This window comes from Macaca mulatta, chromosome 14 (assembly GCF_049350105.2).
Source record: "Macaca mulatta isolate MMU2019108-1 chromosome 14, T2T-MMU8v2.0, whole genome shotgun sequence".
Classification (NCBI taxonomy): domain Eukaryota; kingdom Metazoa; phylum Chordata; class Mammalia; order Primates; family Cercopithecidae; genus Macaca; species Macaca mulatta.
Window position 1 is genome coordinate 86,784,141 of NC_133419.1, and position 22,271 is coordinate 86,806,411.

Below are 22,271 nucleotides of genomic sequence, written 5' to 3' on the forward strand. Positions count from 1 at the left end.
GATTCTGATTCTGGAAAAAAGAGAGGAGATGGTTTGTAAACATTCAGGGCTTCTCCCTTCAAATATTATTTGTGGGAAAGCATGAATGTCTCCCCTGTCTGCATATGGAGAAAATAAATTCATGTAGAATGGCGTAGTTCTGGTGTTTACTGGGCTCATCATCCCATCTGGGGGTAGGCCCAGGACTGGGAAGGATAGAGCAGCCAAGAATGTTGCTATGGTAACTTGGCATTAACACACCTTAGCTCCTTTGTGTCGCCCCCAAATTACCTTTAAAACAAGTGTACATTTTCAGAATTTGGAAAGCTTTTCTTAATTTTCACATGGCCAGTTATAAAGGCATTTTTCGAAGCACTCAGGCAAAGTATGGTCATTTCTTTTTGAAGCTGAGGCTATGTTGATGCTATTTTCTAGGCCAGAAGTGTAATCAGGATCTAGACTATCTTATTCTTTCATAGGAGGTTTCACTTTCAAATCCCTTTCACATATGTTACTGTACTTTTATTGCCACCTTGTTTTAACCTCCCGCTTAAGCAATCCTGAAGGGCAAGAAAATGAACCCACTAAACATTTATGCCTCAAAATAACTATGTGAGGTAGGAACTAATACCTCTACTTTATAAATGAAAGAACTAAGGCTCAAACAAGGTCACATACTTAGAAAATAACAGGAGGAGGAGGAATGGAACCAGGCCTATAGATTGCAGATCTGGTGTCTTTCTGTTATACCTTCACTGACTCCCAGTATCTTCCAGCCTTTGTTACTTTATAAAAATATAGATGCTTACAAGGCAGGGACTAGTGTGTGCTTTTCTTTTCTTTCTTTCTTTCTTTCTTTTTTTTTTTTTTTTTTTTTTTGAGACGGAGTCTCTCTCTTGTTGCTCACACTGGAGTGAGTGCAATGGCACGATCTCGGCTCACTGTAATCTCTGCCTCCTGGGTTCAAGCAATACTCCTGCCTCAGCCTCCCAAGTAGCTGGGATTACAGGCATGCACCACCACACCTGGCTAAATTTTTTTGTATTTTTATTAGAGATGGGGTTTCTCCATGTTGGTCAGGCTGATCTCTAACTCCTGACCTCAGGTGATCCACCCGCCTTGACCTCCCAAAGTGCTGGGATTACAGGCGTGAGCCACCGTGCCCAAGTGTGTTTTTCTTTCTTTTTTTTTTTTTTTTAAAAAAAAGGCTTGGCTGGGCATGGTGGCTCACACCTGTAATCCCAACACTTTGGGAGACCAAGGCGGGTGGATCACAAGGTCAGGAGATTGCGACCATCCTGGCTAACACAATGAAACTCCGTCGCTACTAAAAATACAAAAAATTAGCCGGGCGTGGTGGCAGGTGCCTGTAGTCCCAGCTACTTAGGAGGCTGAGGCAGGAGAATGGTGTGAACCCAGGAGGCAGAGCTTGCAGTGAGCCTAGATGGTGCCACCGCACTCCAGCCCAGGCGACAGAGCGAGACTCCATCTCAAAAAAAAGAAAAAAAAATGCTTTATTGAAGTTTTTGTATGTATATTATATATTTCTTCATAAAGTTTACCCACTGTAAACATACTATTTAATGATTTTTTTAAAAATTTGTAATAGCTTTATTGGGATATAATTCACATACCATACAATCCACCCACTTAAAGTGTACATCCAGTGGTTTTGGGTATATTCACAGAGTTGTATAACCATGACCACAATCAATTTGAGGACATTTTTAGCATCTCAAAAAGAAACCCTGTACCTTTTACTATCACATCTGAATCCTCCCATCCTCCCCACCCTTCCCAAGCCTAAGCAACCCCTAGTCTACTTTCTATCTCTATATATTTGCCTATTCTGGACATTTCATAGAAATGGTTTCATATAACATGCGGTCTTTTGTGACTGCCTTCTTTCACTTATCATAATGTTTTCAAGATTCATCCATGCTGAAGCATGTACCTACTTTATCCTTTTTATGGCCAAATAATACTCCATTGTGTGAGTATAGCACCTTTTCTTTATCATTGTATCGGCCAATGGACATCTGAGTTGTTTCTACCTTTTGACTATTATGAGTAGTGCTGTTATGAATATTTGTGTACAAGTTTTTATGTGGACATATGTTTTCATTTCTCTTGGGTATATACTTAGGAGTGACATTGTGAAATGATAACTCTATGTTTAACTTTTTGAGGAACTTCCAGATTGTGTTTTCCAAAGTGGCTGTACCATTTTATATTCCCACCAACAATATATTGAGGGTTCCCACTTTTCTATGCCCTCACTGACACTTACTGTGGTTTGCTTTTTTCACTTAACATTATTTCATAGATATATTTCTATGTTCACATGGTTATCAGTTTCAGTGGTTACACAGCATTCCAAATCAGTCGGACATTATTTAAAAATTACTTTAAAGCTGAGGACTTGGATTGTTTTCATTTTGGGCCATTATAAATAGTGGGACTAGAATCTTCACTGCTTACTACATTTTTCCTTTAGCTTATGTCTTTGAGGTATGTTCCAACGTGGAACAGAGGACACATACAGCTCATGTACTGCTTCCCTGGTTACCCTGCAGAAAAATTGACTGTACCTAAAATGCTATCAGCAAAGTTTGGCTTGCCTTCCTCTCCACAGCCTTTGCCAACATAAGGCTTTGTTGCTTCATTCGTATATATTAATGATATAGTTACTGTATTAGTCTGTTCTCACACTGCTAATAAAGACATACTTGAAGCTGGATAATTTATAAAGAAAAGAGGTTTAATTGACTCACAGTTCCACATGGCTGGGGAGGCCTCACAATCAGGGCAGAATGCAAAGGAGAAGCAAAGTCATGTCTTACATGGTGGCAGGCAAGAGAGCTTGTGCAGGGAACTCCCTTTTATAAAACCATTAGATCTTATGAAATTTATTCATTCCCATGAGAACAGTATGGGGGAAACAGTCCCATGATTCAATTATCTCCATCTGGCCTAGCCCTTGACACATGGGGATTATTACAATTCAAGGTGAGATTTGGGTGGGGACAGAGCCAAACCATATCAGGTACAGGTACATGATAGAACCTTACTTTTTATTTTTATTTTTATTTTGAGACAGAACTCTGTCACCCAGGCTGAAGTGCAGTGGCACAATCTTGGCTCACTGCAACCTCTTCCTCCCGAGTTCAAGTGATTATCCTGCCTCAGCCTCCCCAGTAGCTGGGAATTACAGGTGTGCACAACCACATCCAGCTAATTTTTGTATTTTTTAGTAGAAATGAGGTTTCAGCATGTTGGCCAGGTTGGTCGCAAACTCCTGGCCTCAGGTGATCTGCCTGCCGCGGCCTCCCAAAGTGCTGGGATTACAGGCATGAGCCATCACACCTGGCCTGAATCTTAACAATCTTAGGCTGTTCAATTTGCATTTCTTTCATTGTTGATGAACTCATGATATTTTAACAGCCATCAGCTGTTACTCTAAACCATCCATCCAAAAAAGCCAAGCAGTGTGGGAGAATCTAGGGCCGTAGCAAAGGGCAGAAGATGGGTCTTAAAGAAATTCCCTGGGTTTGGGCAGGGCGTAGTGACTCACGCCTGTAGTCCCAATACTTTGGGAAGCCAAGGAAGGCAGATCACCCGAGGTCAGGAGTTCGAGACCAGCCCAACATGATGAAACCTCATCTCTACTAAAAATACAAAAATTATCCTGGGCGTGGTGGCAGTCACCTATAATCCCAGCTACTCAGGAGGCTAAGGCACAAGAATCGCTTGAACCCAGGAGGCGAACGCTGCAGTGAGCTAAGATCGCGCCACTGCACTCCAGCCTGGGTGACAGAGTGAGACTCCATCTTAAAAAAAAAAAAAAAAAGAAAAAGAAAAGAAAAGAAAAAAAATCCCCGGGTCTGGGAGCAGGCTCAGGAGGTATGTTTGATAGGGTGACTGCAGCCTCAGCTGTAGATGAAGAGGACACTGGTAATGATGCTGGACTGATTTAGACGTCATATCTTTTTCCACATTCTCCTTTCATTTGGCACTTCTCCTGGTTCTGCTTCTCCCTCCCTGGCCATTCCTTCTAAGCCTCCTTTCAGAGTTTCTTTTCTTCTACCTGATTCTTATACATTGGTATTAAAAAATATAGGATTTCATTCTTGGATCCTTCTTTTTTAACTTAATACTCTGGGCAATCTCACTCACCCTCATGGCGGTAATGACAATTTAAATGCTGAAAATTCACAAAAATGTATTGCCAGCCTAGACTACTCTCTTGAATTCCAGAAGCACATATCTAATTTCCAACTGTATATCTCCATTTGAATGTCCTCTAGGCACCTCAAGTCCAGTATCTCCCTCTCCGATCACTCCTTTTTTTCCCCATATGCACTACCTTTATGACTGTAGCAACAGCAACACAGTCACTGAAGCCAGAAATGCGGAACTCACTCCAAACTCTTTCTTCTGCACCTACATATTCCTAAATGTGCACCTTCTTCTCCCTAAACCTATTACACAAATTTGATTAATGTTTCAACTATATCTCCCAATAACTCTAGCATTGTTACATGGTTCTATTGGTTGCAACTTGTCGTTTCAGAAGGGAATGGAAAAAGATTTATTGAATGTATACATGTGTGGAATGAAAGGAGAAACTGAGAAATCATTGCGGAGAGGCAGGCTTCAGAGTGGCTCTGGGGACCTCAGCAGCAAGCAGGTTGTTCTGGGCCTTCTCTGGAAAGTCTGCTATGAATATGACTTGGTTCCAACAATGCTCAGCCTCTGCATCTCTTGGATCAAAATTCCAAATTTCTGGGGAAATCTGGGCACCAGCAAAGATTAAGAAGGTTAGGAAGGTTGAGTCATGTGATGAGGACACAGCTCTGGAGGATGACTTCTACATATTAGAGGCAAATATCAAAGAAAAAAGAGACGGCATGAGATGGACAGTCTTTCCAGAAATTGTCTATGACATTGCCACAGTTTCTGAACTGGTCTTCTTGCCTCTAGTCTTACATTTCACCATCCACATTGTGCCAGAATGATCCTCCAAAATACAAGTCTGAGAGAAAAAAAAGAAACTATAGGCATGAAATCCTTCTTCAACTCTTACTAAGTCTGGAACTTTGAGCAATAGCAACTACCATCCGAGTTCTTCTGATCTGCCAGCACTGTGTCAGTACTTTACATATGTTATTTCTACTGCTCATGACCACTCTGCAAGGCAGATATTGTAATTACTGTGCAAAAGAAGAAAGTGAGGTTTGGAAGGAATTAGGAAGCTTGTCCTAGGGGCCCTGACTGGCAAGTAGCAGAATTTACCTGACTAAAGGCATTTATTACTGGATTATACTCCCTCTCTGAGATTTTCAGTGTCTTGGTTTATAAAGTGAGTATAATTTTTTGTTTTTCAGGATTAATGTTAGAATTAGGCAATACTGGCTACATAATTTGTGAGGCCCAGTGCAAAATGAAAATGCAGAATAGCCCCTTGTAAAGTAATTATTAAAAATTTCAAGAGAGCAACAGCAGGGCATTAAACTAAGTGTGGGGCTCTGTTTTTGCGAGGCACCAAACACCCAAACCATATCAGGATGTGAAACCATCTTCGGGGGACCATTATTCAGCCCACACAATAACAACATTCTTATTCTTATTCTTTTGTTTTCCTTATTTCATGCTTCAGTGGTTTCAGAATAAAGTTCAAACTCTTTTTCAGGACATGGCTAGCCCATTGTGATCTGACCTATGCCCATCATTCTAATTTCAATTCTTTCTACCCCCCAACATGCCTTGAAAACTCCAGTAACATTGAACAACTTGTGATTTTTCCACTGCAATCTGCTGTCACTTGCTGACCAGCCTCTTTCATACTGTTATTTCTGCACAGAATATTCTCCCCCATTTCCCCTTTTCACCATCCTTCTTCTCTTTCATTTCTGTCTGATTTTGTTGTTGTTGTTTTTAATACTTAGCCCAGGTTTTCTCCTTGGAAAAACTTCTCTCCACCACTTACAATTTTGGAAAAGTTGCTTCTCTATTTTCACATCTAAAGAATGAAAATCACAGAATAACACCTGCATTATTATGAGGCTCAAATGACATAATCCACATAAAGCACTTGGCAGACTGCCTGCCAGGTGGTGAGTGCCCACAAAAAAATTATCTATAATTATCATAAATATTACTTGACCTTCCCCTATGGTGATATAAGAGCTTTCCCCTCTGTCCTCTACTAGCAGCAACTGCATAGAAGGTGGCAGGCTTTCCGGTAATTTACTGCTCATGTGTAAGTCTGTTCTGCTGTAATGACCATTCTTTGAGATCAAGAGCTCAATTGTTCATTTCCATATCTTTAGTGCCTAGCACAGGGTTTGGACATATGGCAAGTTAATATTTATTGAAGCAAAATAGGGAAAGAATTCTTAGGAGGACACATGCTAATTCTGTTCTCAGAATATTTTTTTAAAACATTCATTCCATTCTTATGTTCCTGCAGTACAAGTCTAAAAATATTTCATTTGTCTACCTTCTATTTAAATAAAAGTGCAGCATTAACAAAACTTACCCTGTTGTGCCAAATTTCCTTTTGTCTTCCTTTGCTCTAGTCACTTCCTCTTTTTTTCTTTCTACTTCCTCCTGGTAAGGGTCATTTCTTTCTGTGTCATAATCTCACCTTTTTTTTTTTTTTTTAAATAATGTCAGTGTTCTTCCCAAAATATGCATTCCCAGAAAGCTGCGTAGTCATTACCCGTAACAAGGAAAACCCCACCCTTCCTTTCCTCGCCGTGCTGCAGCCCTTGAAGTCTCCAGGGTATCTGTAACCTTAGCAAGGAGTCAGTATGAGCTCCCTCTCCTGGCAGGTTATAGTCATGCTAAAGCTAGACACAGGGCTAGAGTATCCCAGTCACACATCCATAAATGATTATAAAGCATGAGATAACCCAAGCCTGCCTGTTCCGTGAGCTCGGATTTAAGGAAGGTGTGGGGCTATCTAATTTGTTTATAAAATCATTCGCTTGACAGGCATCACAGAGATCTGAATCCCGTCATACCACTTGGAGGAAAGAAGCTGCACCATTTGTGAAAAGAATAAGAACTTGGATTTGTGCTGTGTTCTACCACTTATCTAGCTGGCTGCTCTTTTGGCAAATTACTAATATCTGTATGCCTCTGGATCTTCAACTTTAGGGTAACTTTAGACCTATTTCACCTACCTTATAGGGTAGATGTACATTTTAAAAACAATATAAAAACAGTGCTACTTATTGGGTAATAGCTATGCTTCAGGCACTGATAGGTGCCTTATCCCTGTTTTGTATATGAGAAAACCACAGGTCAAGGAGTTGTCACATAGTAACTCTGTTAACACATGGAGAGCCAGGATTCACACCCAGGTCTTTCTGACTCAAAAGCCTTTCTTGATGTTGTTTTCCCTTTAATTACACCAGGCTGATGTTGCTGAATTATGCATCTGAAAACATTTCGGGGGGGAAGTAAAATTCTATACTACAAAGTTTAATTTTTATTTTATAGATGACAAAACTGAGGCCCAGAGAAGTGCAGTAACTTTCCCTAGGAGTCGATGGCAAATACAACTCAATAGTTGATTAAGGACTCAATAGTATTTACCCAATAGGGCTAGCAGGTGTGCAGGCTACTTGGGTGTTAAAGTGTAGCTGCACCCAGGTGAAAGGGAAATCCAACAAAGGTTTTAGGTACTTCGGACTTTTTTTTCACATGCTTTCCACTTTATGGTTGCACTGGACAGCTTAGGTGACACAATCTCAATGACACTGTCCAGGTCACAAGGGTTTCCTGAGTCCTTGTTGTGAAACACAGGAGGCCCTCTGCGTGACTTGGTCCCAGCATCAATTTCCAGCTTCATCTCTCCCTAGGTCTCCCGGGTCATCATCTAGCTCCAAACCTCCTCCTCAGTCATGATGAACTGCTTGCAGCTCCTGGAATGTACCACATGGATTTGTGCCTCAGAACCTCCATTCCTTTACCTAGAATACATTTCACTCACTGAGCATCTACTCATTTTCCAAGACTCTGTTTAAACGTCACTTTTTGGATACAGTCTTATTTGATCTCCTACCACCCCTCCCCACTTGAGATAGAATTAACCATTCTCTCCTTTCGGCCTCTAATATCTCCTCTACATATTTTGCATTGGGACATATAATGTTTTTATTATATATTGGTGCAAACTGGTTTGTTTGCACTTCTGTTTGTTAACACTGTCAGAATAAGGACTATCTTCAGATGGTGGCCACTGAGGGGGTCGGGAGGCTGCGCAAGGTGGCGAGCCTGGGCAGCTGGAGCAGCCCCCGCCCTAGCAGCATCCACCCTGCCCCAGCAGCAGCACGAGGAAGAGATGGCAGCTGAGGCTGGGGAAGCCGTGACTTCCCCCATGGACGACGGGTTTCTGAGCCTAGACTCACCCTCCTACCTCCTGTGCAGGACAGAGCAGAATGGGCTGATATAGATCCAGTGCTGCAGAATGATGGCCCCAATCCCGTGGTCCAGATCATTTATAGTGACAAATTTAGAGATGTTTATGATTACTTCCGAGCTGTCCTGCAGCATGATGAAAGAAGCAAACGAACTTTTAAGCTAACCTGGGATGCTACTGAGTTAAATGCAGCCAATTATACAGTGTGGCATTTCCGGAGAGTCCTCTTAAAGTCACTTCAGAAGGATCTACATGAGGAAATGAACTACATCACTGCAATAATTGAGGGGCAGCCCCAAAACTATCAAGCTGGGCATCATAGGCGAGTATTAGTGGAATGGCTAAGAGATCCATCTCAGGAGCCTGAATTTTTGCTAATATTCTTAATCAGGATGCAAAGAATTATCATGCCTGGCGGCATCGACAATGGGTTATTCAGGAATTTAAACTTTGGGATAATGAGCTGCAGTATGTGGACCAACTTCTCAAAGAGGATGTGAGAAATAGCTCTGTCTGGAACCAAAGATACTTCGTTATTTCTAACACTACTGGCTACAATGATCATGCTGTATTGGAGAGAGAAGTCCAATACACTCTGGAAATGATTCAACTAGTGCCACATAATGAAAGTGCATGGAACTATTTGAAAGGGATTTTACAGCATCATGGTCTTTCCAAATATCCTAATCTGTTAAATCAATTACTTGATTTACAACCAAGTCATAGTTCCCCCTACCTAATTGCCTTTCTTGTGGATATCTATGAAGACATGCTAGAAAACCAGTGTGACAATAAGGAAGACATTCTTAATAAAGCATTAGGGTTATGTGAAATCCTAGCTAAAGAAAAGGACATGATAAGAAAGGCATATTGGAGATATATTGGAAGATCCTTTCAAAGCAAACACAGCACAGAAAATGACTCACCAACAAATGTACAGCAATAACACCACCCAGAAGAACTTGATGGAATGCTTTTATTTTTTATTAAGGGACTCTGCAGGAGTTTAAAATGAGAAGGATCTTTCCCTTTGCCTGTGGTGTAAAAGTGCATCACACAGGCATTGCTTTTTAATAAGAACTGATGCTCCTTGGGTGCTGCTGCTACTCAGACTAGCTCTAAGTAATGTGATTATTCTAAAGCAAAGTCCCTGGATGGGAAGAGGAAGAAAAAGTCCCATAAAGGAATTTTTGTAGTCTTATCAACATGTAATCTATTCCCTTAGCATCAACTCCTCCCTCAGTGGTACACACGTCAAGATTTGTAGCGGTAATAACTGTGGGTCACTTGTATGTAATGGATATGAGGTAGCCGAAGTTTGGTTCAGTAAGCAGGGAATACAGTGGTTCCATCAGAGTTGGTCTGCACAGTCACATTATCTTGCTATCACTGTAACCGACTAATGCCAAAAGAATGATTTTGTAATAAAGTTATAGCTGTATCTACAAGCAAAAAAACAAGCAAAAAGAATAAGGACAATCTTGTTTGTCATTGCATCTTTAGTCTTCAGTATTCTGAGTACTTGGGGGCAGAACATCACGACCGGCTAACCCAACAACTACACCCAACATATCTTTTGCCTACTTCCTTACTATAAAAGCCAGAAAAAATGAATCACTTTTCCCAACCTCACTTGCGACCATTAGATGCTACACACAAAAAAAGCTCTGCCCAATAACATATGAGCAAAGATCTTAGGAAGAAGCAGACTGCTTCTAGGAGCACTTTTGCAATTCTGATAAAAGGGCCAGAGTGACTGATACAAACTGTCTCCCTTTCCTTTGTCTTGAATACAAACATAATGCTCGAGTTGGAGTGGTGCCATCTTGCAACCATAAGGAAAAGCCTAAAAGGCCACTGAGCCACCGAACGAATGCAGCTGCTGCATTTCTGTTACATGAGAAAATTGTACCCTCGCTGATTCAATCTGCTGTGGTTGGGTCATCTGTTACTTGCACCTGAGAACATTCCTAAGTAACCTATAAATTAATAATTTTTGCCACTTAAAAACAGGTAATTTTTTTATTTCAAAGGTTTTCAAATGTCTACTACCAGAAACTTCTCCTCAAGAGGAATTTTAAACTAAGCCCAATAAATAATGTTGATCAAAGGAGAGGTGTTCTCGTTGAAGAGGACAGGAGATTGCTGTGTGGACTACCAGCCCTTTTCTTACCCCCTTCTTTTCCCCGGTAGCTCCTGAGGCACCTATTTAAAACTCATGGCTTCTCTGAATACTGAACCGCTCTCTAACACTAGATGGGAGTGTAAATTTGAACAGTCTCTTTTGTGCACAGTTTGGCAGTTTGAGAACAATTCCTATCATGTTGTTAAATTATGTAACCTTTGACTCAGCAATTCCATTTCTAAGACTCTGTTCACAGAAATACTGGCATTGTTGTACAGAGATGTGTGTGTGTATATATATCGAAGGTGGTTCATTATAGAATTGCCTAAAGGTTAAAAAAAAAGAAAAATTTAAAAAACAATGTTAATGTCCAATAAGGAACTGATTAGTTACTTTATAACACATTCTTCCTCTGGCATATTCTGCACCCATTACTGATATTGAAAGGTCTCCAGGATATATTAAAGTAATATACCTTTAACATGTATTTAAAAAGTAACTCATAAAATACTATTAAAATAAAAATCATATGAGTAAATAAAATATACATTTCTATGCATTTGTAGGTATGTAAATGCATAGAAACATGTCTTGAATGAAAACAATGTTAATAGTGATTACTTTTGGGTAGTGAGACTGAGAGAGAGAGAACTTCAACTTTTTACTTTGTAAACCAGTATATTGTTTGAAAAATTGGCATGTATTTATTTTTCTTAGGTGAAAAATAGAGAGTAGTACCTTTCCAAAGGAGATAAACTGATGATAAATAAGCACCTAAAAAGATACTCAACATTATATGTCATCTGGCTATTGCAAATTTAAAAAACAGTGAGCTACTACCACTAATTAGAATGGCAAAAATCCAAGACACTGACAGTAGCAAATGCTGGTGAGGATATGGAGAAACAAGAAAGCTCATTCATTGCTGGTAGAAATGCAGAACGGCAAAGCCATCTTGAAAGATAGCTTGGCAGTTCCTCATAAAACCAAACATCTTTTTATATGATCCAGCAATTATGCTTCATGGTATTTAATCAGATAAGTTGAAAACTCATGTCTATATAAAAACCCACACACAAATGTTTATAGCAGCTTTATTCATAATTGACAAAACTTGGAAGTAACCAAGGTGTTCTTCAGTAGGTGAACCAGTAAATAAACCATGGTACATTCAGAGGTCGGAAAGTTTTTTAGCACTAAAAAGAAATGAGCTATCAAGCATGCAAAGAGTGGCATTCTCTCTATTCTCCGTGAAAAGACATAAAGGAAACTTAAATCCATATAATTATACTAAGTGAAAGAAGACAACTTGAAATGGCTCCATACTTTATGATTCCAGCTATATGACATTCTGGAAAAGACAAAACTACAGAGACAGTAAAAAAGATCACTGGTTGTCAGGGGTTCGCAGGAATGGAGGGATGAATAGGCAGAACATAGAGAATCTTTAGAGCAGTGAAACTACTTTGTATGATACGGTGGTGGATACTTGTCATTACACATTTGTCATAACCCAACCATGTACGTATAGCACCAAGAGTGAAGCCTAATGTAACTTCAGGTGGTAACAATGTGTCAACGTAGGTTCATTCATTGTAATAAATGTGCCACTCTAGGGCAGAATGTTGATTTTGGGCTCAAGCAATCCTTCTGCCTCAGCCTCCCAAATATCTGGGATTATAGGCGCATGCCACCACTCCCAGCTAGCTTTTTATTTTTGTTTTATTTTTTTGTGGAGACAGCTCTTGCTATGTTGCCCAGGCTGATCTCAAACTCCTGGCCTCAAGTGATACCCCTGCCTCAGCCTCCCAAAGCACTGGGATTACAGATGTGAGCCACCATGCCTGGCCTAGCCCAACATGTTTATTCAACAGGATGGACTAGGTCCTGTGAGGGTACAGTGAAAATGTAGACATAGTTCTTGTTCTCTAGGTGCTTGAATATAATACAGTGAAGTTTTTAAAACTATACCATACTATAAAGCATATTTTTTAAAATGTGCTGTAAGAAAAACACAAGTAACCGATTATGAGAGTCTAGAGAAAGGAATGAGTTCCTCTCTTCTGATTACGGAGAATATGAGAATACTTCACTACGGCAGAAGCATATGAGTTGGATCTCAAAATATAAATACATTCTTGTCAGTCAGATAGAGTGGGAAGGGAACAGGAAGAGCACTCTAGGCAGAGGGAACAGCACAAGGAGGCCTGAAAATATGTATTATATGTGAGGAATGGTGGCTGCCTGGATGGCTATCACTTAAGATAAGAAAAGGGATACCTTGGGAAATAAAACTGGAAAAGAAAAGTGGGGTAGAAGCATGCAATATCTTGTATACTCCATGCTAAGCTATTTATGTTAACAAAATACAGGGAGTTAGCACAGGTAGGCCAAGTCAATCACTGGTAGGCTAGATCTGTTGTCCTGCAGCTAGGATAGGAGTTAAGAGGCATAGGCCTCTGTCCAGGGGCCTGGGCCAGGGTTCAAGAGGGATAGGTTCTGATGAGCCCACAGTCTGAAGCCTGCAGTGGGAGCACCAAATGCTTGAACTCCTGGCTCAAGCAATCCTTCTGCCTCAGGAGGATTATGGGGTTGCGCCAACAGCCAATTAAGGGCATCTTAACACCTTTTGGATCTGAGCAGCTCTGGCCTCCCTGCTCAGCCCCTCTCTGGCTAGTAAGACCTTCTGTAATTAGAAATCATGCTTTCTCATGCTTGGTGTCCCCTTTTAGGGTTGTCTTCTCTAGCTAGACAGAGGAGCCTTGTGAGGATACTGGTAAGGATCCGTTTTCTTTTCCTATACTCGCTGTTCTAGGAGTTAGGTAGGAACATGTCCCTATTGACCTACCCCTCTTGAACCATCTATAGTTCAACCATGGAGTTTATACTATGGCATGTTCCTCATTTCTCTTGATTCTGGTTTTGTAAGCTCCTGACATTAAATTACTCTCTTATTTTTTCTCCATGGTTTGATTTGTGTTCCTGGCTCTGATTCCCAATTATTCCAAAACATATTAGTTTAATGGTTTGGCTCTACATTCAACCTTACTGTGAATGTCAGCCTTAAATGCCCCCAAAATAAGAGCCTTCTACCTAATATAGACCCTGTATCACATCATTGCTCCTAAGCTGCATATGCTCTTATCAGGGATACATGATTTTTAAACACTAAACAAAATATAAGGTTGAATAGAATTAAACTGTAAAACATCTTGCAGTTAACAAAAAGTAGTAAAATGTTGTGGGAAAGAAGATGCATTCAAGACATCTGGATTCTAGTTTTAGTTGTCACTAACTGGTTGCAGGACTAACCAAGTCTCTTAATCTCAACTATAAAATTGAAGAATTGTTCTATATGACTTCTCAGAGAACTTTAAACTCTGTGACTAAGTGCTATGTGGGTAGAGAAAGGGAGAAATCTCTTTGGGTGGGATTTGTTAAGTCTTCTGGGAAAAGAGAAAAAGGGATATAAGGTGAGCCTTAAAGATGTGTGGGATTTTTTATTGGGAAGATGAAAGTGAGAGCACTTGCAGAGTTGGAGGTAAAAATTTTGGTAAAACAAGGATGGAGGAATGAGCAGAATGGCTCACAGCACAGCAAACACCAAACATGCCAGCCTGAGCACAGCAGCTGGTAAGCAGTGGGAGAGCCCTGGAGGGGCAGGCTATGGTGAATGCTGTTGGACATGAGGCTGAGGGGTCGCAGAGGACCTTTGTGGAGGGAAGATTAGTCTGGAAAGAGTGGGCAGGATGGAGGGGTGGGCGAATGCATTGGAGAAGAAGAGAGGAGTTTATGACCATGGTCCAGGTATGAGTTAAATACATTTGGACTAGGGTAGCTGAGATGTGAGTAGAGAAAGTGGCAAATCTGAGAGGCATTTTGAAGCAGAGATTGAATAAAGAGGAATAAGAAGAGGAAGTGATCTAAGTTAACTAGCAAGGCTTGAGGGGAGATTTTGTTAACAGAAAAGGGAAAGGAATTTTTTGGGGGGAGGTTTGATCTTCTAAGGAGTTTCATTGTTTCATTCTTAGACATGAACATGTGTGAACAGTTGTACTGGGAGTCTTTTAAAATGGGTATATTTTTGTAGGCAGTTAGAAATGTGAATGTTGTCAAAATCAGATAGAAGAGTTTCTAATTATTCATATTGAGGCAGTAGTTGAAACTGTAAAAACAGATGCTCTGTATGAAGAAGAATATTACAAAGAGAAAGACATACAAACAAACTATTAGAAGAAAGAAATCATTACACATTTTATAAGGCTTAACTATTTAGCTTTACATTTTATTTCTTACTTGAATCCAACTCTTATAGTACTCCTTTGACCTGTCCCACAAATTTCTCTCTCTCAATCTTTTTTTTTTGCATAAATATTAGCAATCTTTTCCTTTTCTTTCTGGGTAACTATATTAGTAAGGACAGGTTAGCTTATACTAATACTCCAAATCTTAGTGGCTGAAAGGTATTTCTCATACACTCTACGTGTCTATCACTTCTCCTCACATTTTGTTGGCCAATGCAAGCCACACAGCCATATCAACCCTCAAAGGAGGTGGCAGTTTGATCCCCTGGTGTACATTAATGGGAAGAGTGGGACTATTTGTGAAAAGTTCTAATGATAACCATAGTAACACACTTTTTTCCTTAGATCACTATCTACAACCATGTCTCCTCTACCTTCTTATTTGTATCGTCACTAAAACATTTTCAGTATGAATGTTTTATAAGCAGCAGTATGGTGGCATAATTCTATGGCATGATTCCAAGTCATTTCTGCTTCTTTGCTCTTTTCTCCTTATTTTGATGCTGTCTTCTTTTGGTTCCATGACAGGCTCTCTTCTTTTCTTACTTTCCCTATTCTTAGAACTGAAGAGACTCAAGGAAATGCTACAACGGAATCAAAACAATTTTTACCCCATCTCTCCTCCCTGTGGTTGGTTCCACTTCTCTTCCTTCTTTAGCAAGAGTCATTTCTTCCTCTTTGAGTCCTGCTGCACTTCCTTCTTCTTTCTCACTTCCATGTCATTCAGAGGTTAAGGCAGTTGTGGAGCAAAACAACCAGCTGACAAGCAATAGATCCGATTCAATCCACTATTTATTCTGTGCAACATTAATTAGCTGGTTGTCCTGATTTTCACAGCCTGTGCCCACCCCATACATTGTTGACTTGATTACTTCTAATAAGAATTAATCTTTTTTTTTCCATTTGAATCCCACAGAATGTGGTTTGAGTCTCTAATTTGATTATCACAGTCTGCCCTTCCTCAGGGTTATTTTTGTATATGCTTCCTCACTAAATCACGACATCCTTATAGATTAAACAGTGATGTGCACATAATAGATACTCAATAATTGTTAATTCAATGATGAGTCCTATATTTGACTAACTTGCCACTGGTTTTGGTGACATTTGGGTAAATCTTGATTCAGCAGTTGGCACTTAGGCTTTTGCTCATATCTAGGAAAAAAGGACATATGTAAATAGAAAAAAATATTATCTGTTGAAGACCTTTCTATTTCTCACCCTCCATATTAAGATTGTAGTACTATTGTTCATTTACAATTCATACCATACCTGCTTTCTAAGAGGCTTTAAGTAGATGTATTAGGCAATATATTCACTTATTCATTAATTCATTCATTCACTGATTTACTCAATAGTCACTTAATGAGTCCCTATCATAGGCTAGGGATAGGATAGAAAGTCTAATAAAAGGTTGGGCATGATGGCTCATGCCTGCAGTACCAGCACTTTGGGAGGCTGAGGCTGGCAGATTGCCTGAGTTCAGGAATGCTAGACCAGCCTGGGCAACATGGCAAAATCCTGTCCTACTGAAAATACAAAAATTAGCTGAGTGTGATGGCACCCGCCTATAATCCCAGCTACTTGGAAGGCTGAGGCACAAGAATCACTTGAACCCAGGAGGCAGAGGTTGCAGTGAGCCAAGCTGGCACCACTGCAGTCCAGCCTGGGTGACAGAGTGAGACTCCATTTAAAAAAAAAAAAAAAGTCAAATAAAATGTGGTAACCTCTTTCAAAATCTGGGAGCAGGTGGGAGACACATAAGTAAAGCAATTGCTATAGTGCCATAAACACTGTGGCTTAGAGGAGAAGCATCTAAGTCAGACTGGAACTTTTTGGGAGATGAGACCCCTGAAACTAGCTTTGAGATTAAGAGGAGGAGATAGCTGGAGAATTGGGGATGGTGGAACAGGGGTTTTTATGAGGAGGAAATGTGCCGTGTGCAAAAATGAGATGGGAAATAAAATTACTTGCTCCAGAAACTGCTCAAGAAATTCAATAGGACAGATCGATAACATCCTAGTTGAGGAATGGCAGAAGACAAGCTGGTGAAAAGAACATGTGTCAGATCTAAAAGTGTCTTAAAGTAAGGAATAGTAACATCAAAGCTATGGAACACGTCGAAACTCCTCTGCCAGGCCAAGTGAGGTCTCAGATGCCATTCTGGGATTATACTTCCAGAAGCTGGGTCTGGTTATGGGTAGGGTAAGACTTTCTCCATAATATGCATGGAATAGAACTGAGAGGATCTGAAAGTGAGGGCCCAGGGTACAAAGCTAGGATTAATTCAAAGCTGATAGGAAACCAGAAATAATTAATATGAAACATGATCAGAAAGTACTAAGAGCAAAGAGGAAAAAATGCAGGATGAGAGGCACAGCATAGTGTCTTTCTGTTGTTGCTGTTGTTCAGACAGAATCTTTGGTCTGTTGCCCAGGCTGAAGTGCAGCGGCGCAATCTCAGCTCACTGCAACCTTCACCTCTTAGGTTCAAGAAATTCTCATACCTCAGCCTCCCAAGTAGCTGGAACTACAGGTGTGCACCACCACACCCAGCTAAATTTTTGTATTTTTAGTAGAGATGGGGTTTCACCATGTTGGCCAGGCTGGTCTCAAACTCTTAGCCTCAGGTGATCCACCTGCTTCAGCATCCCAAAGTGCTGGGATTACAGGCATGAACCACCGCGCCCAGCCACAGCTCAGTATCTTAAAGCCACCTTTTCCCTTTTTGGGCTCCTTGAGCCAGTATCTGTATGGGAGAGGAATATTTTGAACCTATTTGGACCTAAGGCTATCCAAGTATTTTAAGCAGAAGAGTGATAGGACCTGTTGTTGCTCTCTTAATTCTAGACACACAGCATCTTGTCATGTCCTGTGAGCTCGACCCCATTTGTGTCTGGCCCAGAGTAAGTCCTCAATAAATAATTAGTGAATGGCATGGACTTGCTGCTAATTGTTAAGCACAGGAATGGTTTGTTTAGTCTATTCATATATTATGTGAGTATAATGCTACAAGAAAACTGATTTAATAGAAACCCACAAGAATGTACTCTTCTATTTATTTTAATAAATGTCCACAAAAATTGTTATCTACCAGCCATTCAAATGTAAAATTAATCTTTTTTCCAACAGTGTCACAGACATACACATTTAAAGCATACACATTAAGGAATAAGACAATAGAAAAGATAACCAAAGCAGCAGAACCAACTAAAATATAAAAACAAAATAACAGTTTACCAATAAAATGGTATACGTTTGCATAACAACAATACAGAAACAGTGGCTAAGAAGATTGTAAAAGGTGGAGTTAAGCAATACAAAGCTGCTTACAAGACTTGTAATTGTTGACCATAATTGAACTAATGGTGGTGAAAATAAAGTTAGAATTTCCTGCAGATGTCAGGCGTGGTGGCTCACACCTGTAATCCCAGCGCTTTGGGAGCCTGAAGCAGGAGGATTGTTTGATCCCAGGAATTCTAGGCTGCGGTGAGCTATGATTGCGCCACTGCATTCCAGCCTGGGCGACAGAGAATGAGACAGTGTTTTCTAAATAATAAATACATACATAAAATATTAAAAAGAAATAAAAGGAATCTCCCGTGGGAAGCTTCATCATTTGTCTGCCATTCTAAAGTTGGGGTGGGGGGCAGAATAGGTAAGCTTTGGGTCCAGTTTATCATGAGAGAATGCATTAAGCAAACAACAGTTGAACAGAGTGTGGCCAGCCTGTACACATGTCACAATGGTGCCATCATGAGACAAGGCCACGTAATATAAAAAGTGAGGAAGGAAATACAAACTCCAAGTAAAGACCAAATTGCTAAGGGCTGCAGGGCCTCCCAGACTGCTCTTCATTCATAGCACAGGCTTCAAATGTGCCTTGTGAATGTGCATATGTAACATCTGAATGGATGTGCATTCTAAGTTAAAGTCACCACACATTTAAACCTGTACAGTTTTAGTTATTGATATGAACTTTCCGTCCCAGATCTTAGAATGATTTCTTCATGCTTAGCAACATCACCAGATAACAAGAAGCAGCATGCAAAGATGTCCTTTATGGTATTATAAAAAGTAAATATTTTATCTTTGTCCCAGATTCCTGGCATGCAGCTTCTGAAACATTTTGGAATCCTGGGAATGATAAGGGTAAGAGTATATTTTGCATGTTAATTAGATGTCTGGTGGCTGAGGGCCCCTAGGTAGCTTCAGGATAGGGGCTGGAAGCCAAAAAGGCCAAGCCTTGATTAGAAACTTGGAACTTTCATCCCCATTCTGCTGCTGGGGAGGGCAGAGCGGGTAGAGATTGAGTTCAATCACCAATGGTCAATGATTTAATGAATCATGTCTACTTAATGAAACTTCCATAAAAACCCATAAACAGTGGAGGTCAGAGAGCTTCCCAGTTGGTTAACACATCTGCATTCTGGGAGGGTAGCACACTCCAGCTCCATGGTACAGTAGTGTTATGTTTGGGACTTTTCTGGGCCTCGCCCCTATACCTCTCATCGGCTGTTCATTTGTATCCTTAAAATACAAATGTAAGTTAAGTGCCTTCCTGAGTTCTGTTGGCCAGTCTAGGAAATCATTGAAACTTAGGAGGGGGTTATGGAGATAGCTGATTTATGGCTGGTCACATAGAAGTACAGGTGATCTCAAATAGCATGGTACTGGCATAAAAACAGACATATAGACCAATAGAACAGAATAGAGAGTCCAGAAATAATTCCACACATTTATGGTCAATTGATCTTTAACAAAGGCGCCAAGAGCACACAATGAGAAAAGGGCAGACTATTCAATAAATGGTATTGGGACAATTGGATTTCCACATGCAAAAGATTAAAATTGGACCCTTATCTCACACCTTACACACACACACAAAAAAAAAAACTCAAAATGGATTGAAGATTTAAATATAAGACCTGAAACTGTGGAACTACTAGAAGAAAATAGGAAAAAAGCTTCTTGACATTGTCCTCAGCAATCACTTTTTTGGTTATGACCCCAAAAGCACAGGCAGCAAAAGCAAAAATAGTCAAATAAGAGTGCATCAAACTAAAAAGCTTCTCTATAGAAAAAGAAACAATCTATGGAATACAACCTATGTACAGAAGAAAAGAGACAAGAAACAACCTATGGAATGAAAGAAAGTATTTGCAAGCCATATATCTGATAAGAGGTTAGTTTTCAAACTATACAAGGAATTCAAACAACTCAATAACAAGAAAACACATAACCAGATTTTAAAGTGGGCAAAAGGGTCGGGCGCAGTGGTTCACATCTGTAATCCCAGCACTTTGGGAGGCCAAGGTGGGCAAATCACCTGAGACCACCGGAGGGAGTTCAAGACCACCCTGACCAACATGGAGAAATCCTGTCTCTACTAAAAATACAAAATTAGCCAGGTGTGGTAGTGCACGCCTGTAATCCCAGCTACTCAGGAAGCTGAGGCAGGAGAATTGCTTGAATCCGGGAAGTGGAGGTTGCAGTGAGCTGAGATTGTGCCATTACACTCCAGCCTGGGCAACAAGAGGGAAACTCCGTCTCAAAAAGAAAAAGGAAAAAAAAAAAAAAAAAAGGCAAAAGACCTGAATAGACATTTCTCAAAAGAAGACGTATGAATGGCCAACAGGTATATGAAAAAATGGTCAACATCACTAATTATCAGGAAAATGTAAGTTAAATTAAAAGCACAGTGAGATATCACCTCACACATGTTAGAATATCTATCAAAAAGACAAATGATAATACGTGTTGGTGAGGATGTGGAGAAAGGGGAACCTTGTACAGTATGGGTCAGAACGTCAATTGGTGCAGCCACAGTGGAAAATCACGTAGAGGTTCCTCAGAAATTAAAAATAGGACTACCTTATGACCCAGCAATCCCGCTTCTGGATATATATCCAAAAGAAAGGAAATCAATATATTGAAGAGATATCTGCACTCCCACAATCACTGCAGCATTATTCACAAAGGCCAAGATGGAAAATCAACCTAAGTGTCCATCAATGAATGAATGGATAAAGAAAATGTTTTACACACACACACACACACACACAAACACACATTGTAATATTGTTCAGCCTTTTAAAATACGGAAGTTCTGTCATTTACGACAATCTGGGTAAACCTAAAGGATACTATGCTAAGTGAGATAAGCCAGTCACTGAAAGACTACAGATACTACAGATCTCACTTATATGCGGAACTCATAGATGCAGACAGTAAAATGGTGGTTAACAGGGCCTGGGGGTAAGGAGAAATGAATGGGGAGATACTGTCAAAGGATACAGGGTTTCTAACTGTTAGGATGAATAAATTCTGGAGATCTATTGTACAGCATAGTGATGCTAGTTAAGAATGCTGTATTGTATTCTTGAAAATTGCTAAGACAATAGATTTAAAATGTTCTCACCACAAAAAAAAGTTGTATGTGCAGTGATAGATATATTAATTACTGTCATTAAATTATTTCACCACATATACATATATCAAAACCTCACATTGTACACTGTAAATACATACCATTTTTATTTGTCAACTATAGCTTAATAAAGCTAGGGGAGGGTGGAGAAGTATGGGTGATCTGATATTGCACCTAGCATCTGAAATGAGGGCAGCCTTGTGGCTCTGAGCCCTTAAACCTGAAGAGTCAGAGGCCAACTCTGAGTAGTTAATACTAATTTAATTGGATTGCTGGACACCCAGTCAATTTCCAGAGAGGTGGAGAATTGGTTGGTGTGAGAAAACAACCCTAAAAGTTGGTGTCAGAAGTGTTGTGAGTAAAAACAGCTCAATTCTGGTAAAATGTATCTTACTAATTTTACTATTCTATTTATCTGGTAAAAAAAAAAATTAGTAGAATCTCACAGGTTCTGCATGTGTGTTCATGAGAAGTTTGGTTTGGTATGTGCAGAAGTTTGGCTTTAGTGGGTGTGGAAGTAAGCCAAGGGTTTTTTTCCCCGAAATATTCCAGGTCTAGGTTTAGTCTTTGCTTTGTTCTTTCTCTTCCATATTCTATATTCCTTACTTCCTTTAAGTAAACTTAAAGTAAACTCACTGTTTTTGGAAACCAACATCAACCTCATTCAACTCAGTTACCTCTACTTGGTTCTGCCAAATACTCCCGTGTTTAACACATTCTTTAAGGCAGTGGAGAGCTGTGGAAAGGTTTTAAATCTGGAGCACATGGTAAAATTTACCATGTGATTTTAGGTAATCACTTGGACCAGAGGCTGCATACCAGAGATGTAAGGATAGAGGCTTTCTAGTGTAGTGCACAAAAAGCACAAGTTTTGGAGTCAGCCAAACCTGGGTCCACATCTGGTTTTCAACACTTATTGGCTGTATAACCTTGAACAAGGTACTTATTCTCTCCAAGCCTACATGTCTTCATCAAGTGCAATAGAAATCATTTTCAGTTAAGT

General features: G+C 40.0%; 1 long non-coding RNA gene and 1 pseudogene across 1 annotated transcript; one reads left to right on the plus strand and one right to left on the minus strand.

Moving 5' to 3' along the window:
• Nucleotides 1-5,888: 5,888 nt before the first annotated feature.
• LOC114672370 (uncharacterized) lies at nt 5,889-6,659 on the minus strand. Its single transcript, XR_003722715.2, has 2 exons — nt 6,521-6,659; nt 5,889-6,001 (listed from the first exon to the last, which is right to left on the minus strand). It is a non-coding gene; the product is annotated as an uncharacterized LOC114672370 (long non-coding RNA).
• A 1,561-nt stretch (nt 6,660-8,220) lies between these two features.
• On the plus strand, nt 8,221-9,356 carry LOC706117 (protein farnesyltransferase/geranylgeranyltransferase type-1 subunit alpha pseudogene; annotated as a pseudogene).
• The last annotated feature ends 12,915 nt before the right edge of the window (nt 9,357-22,271 follow it).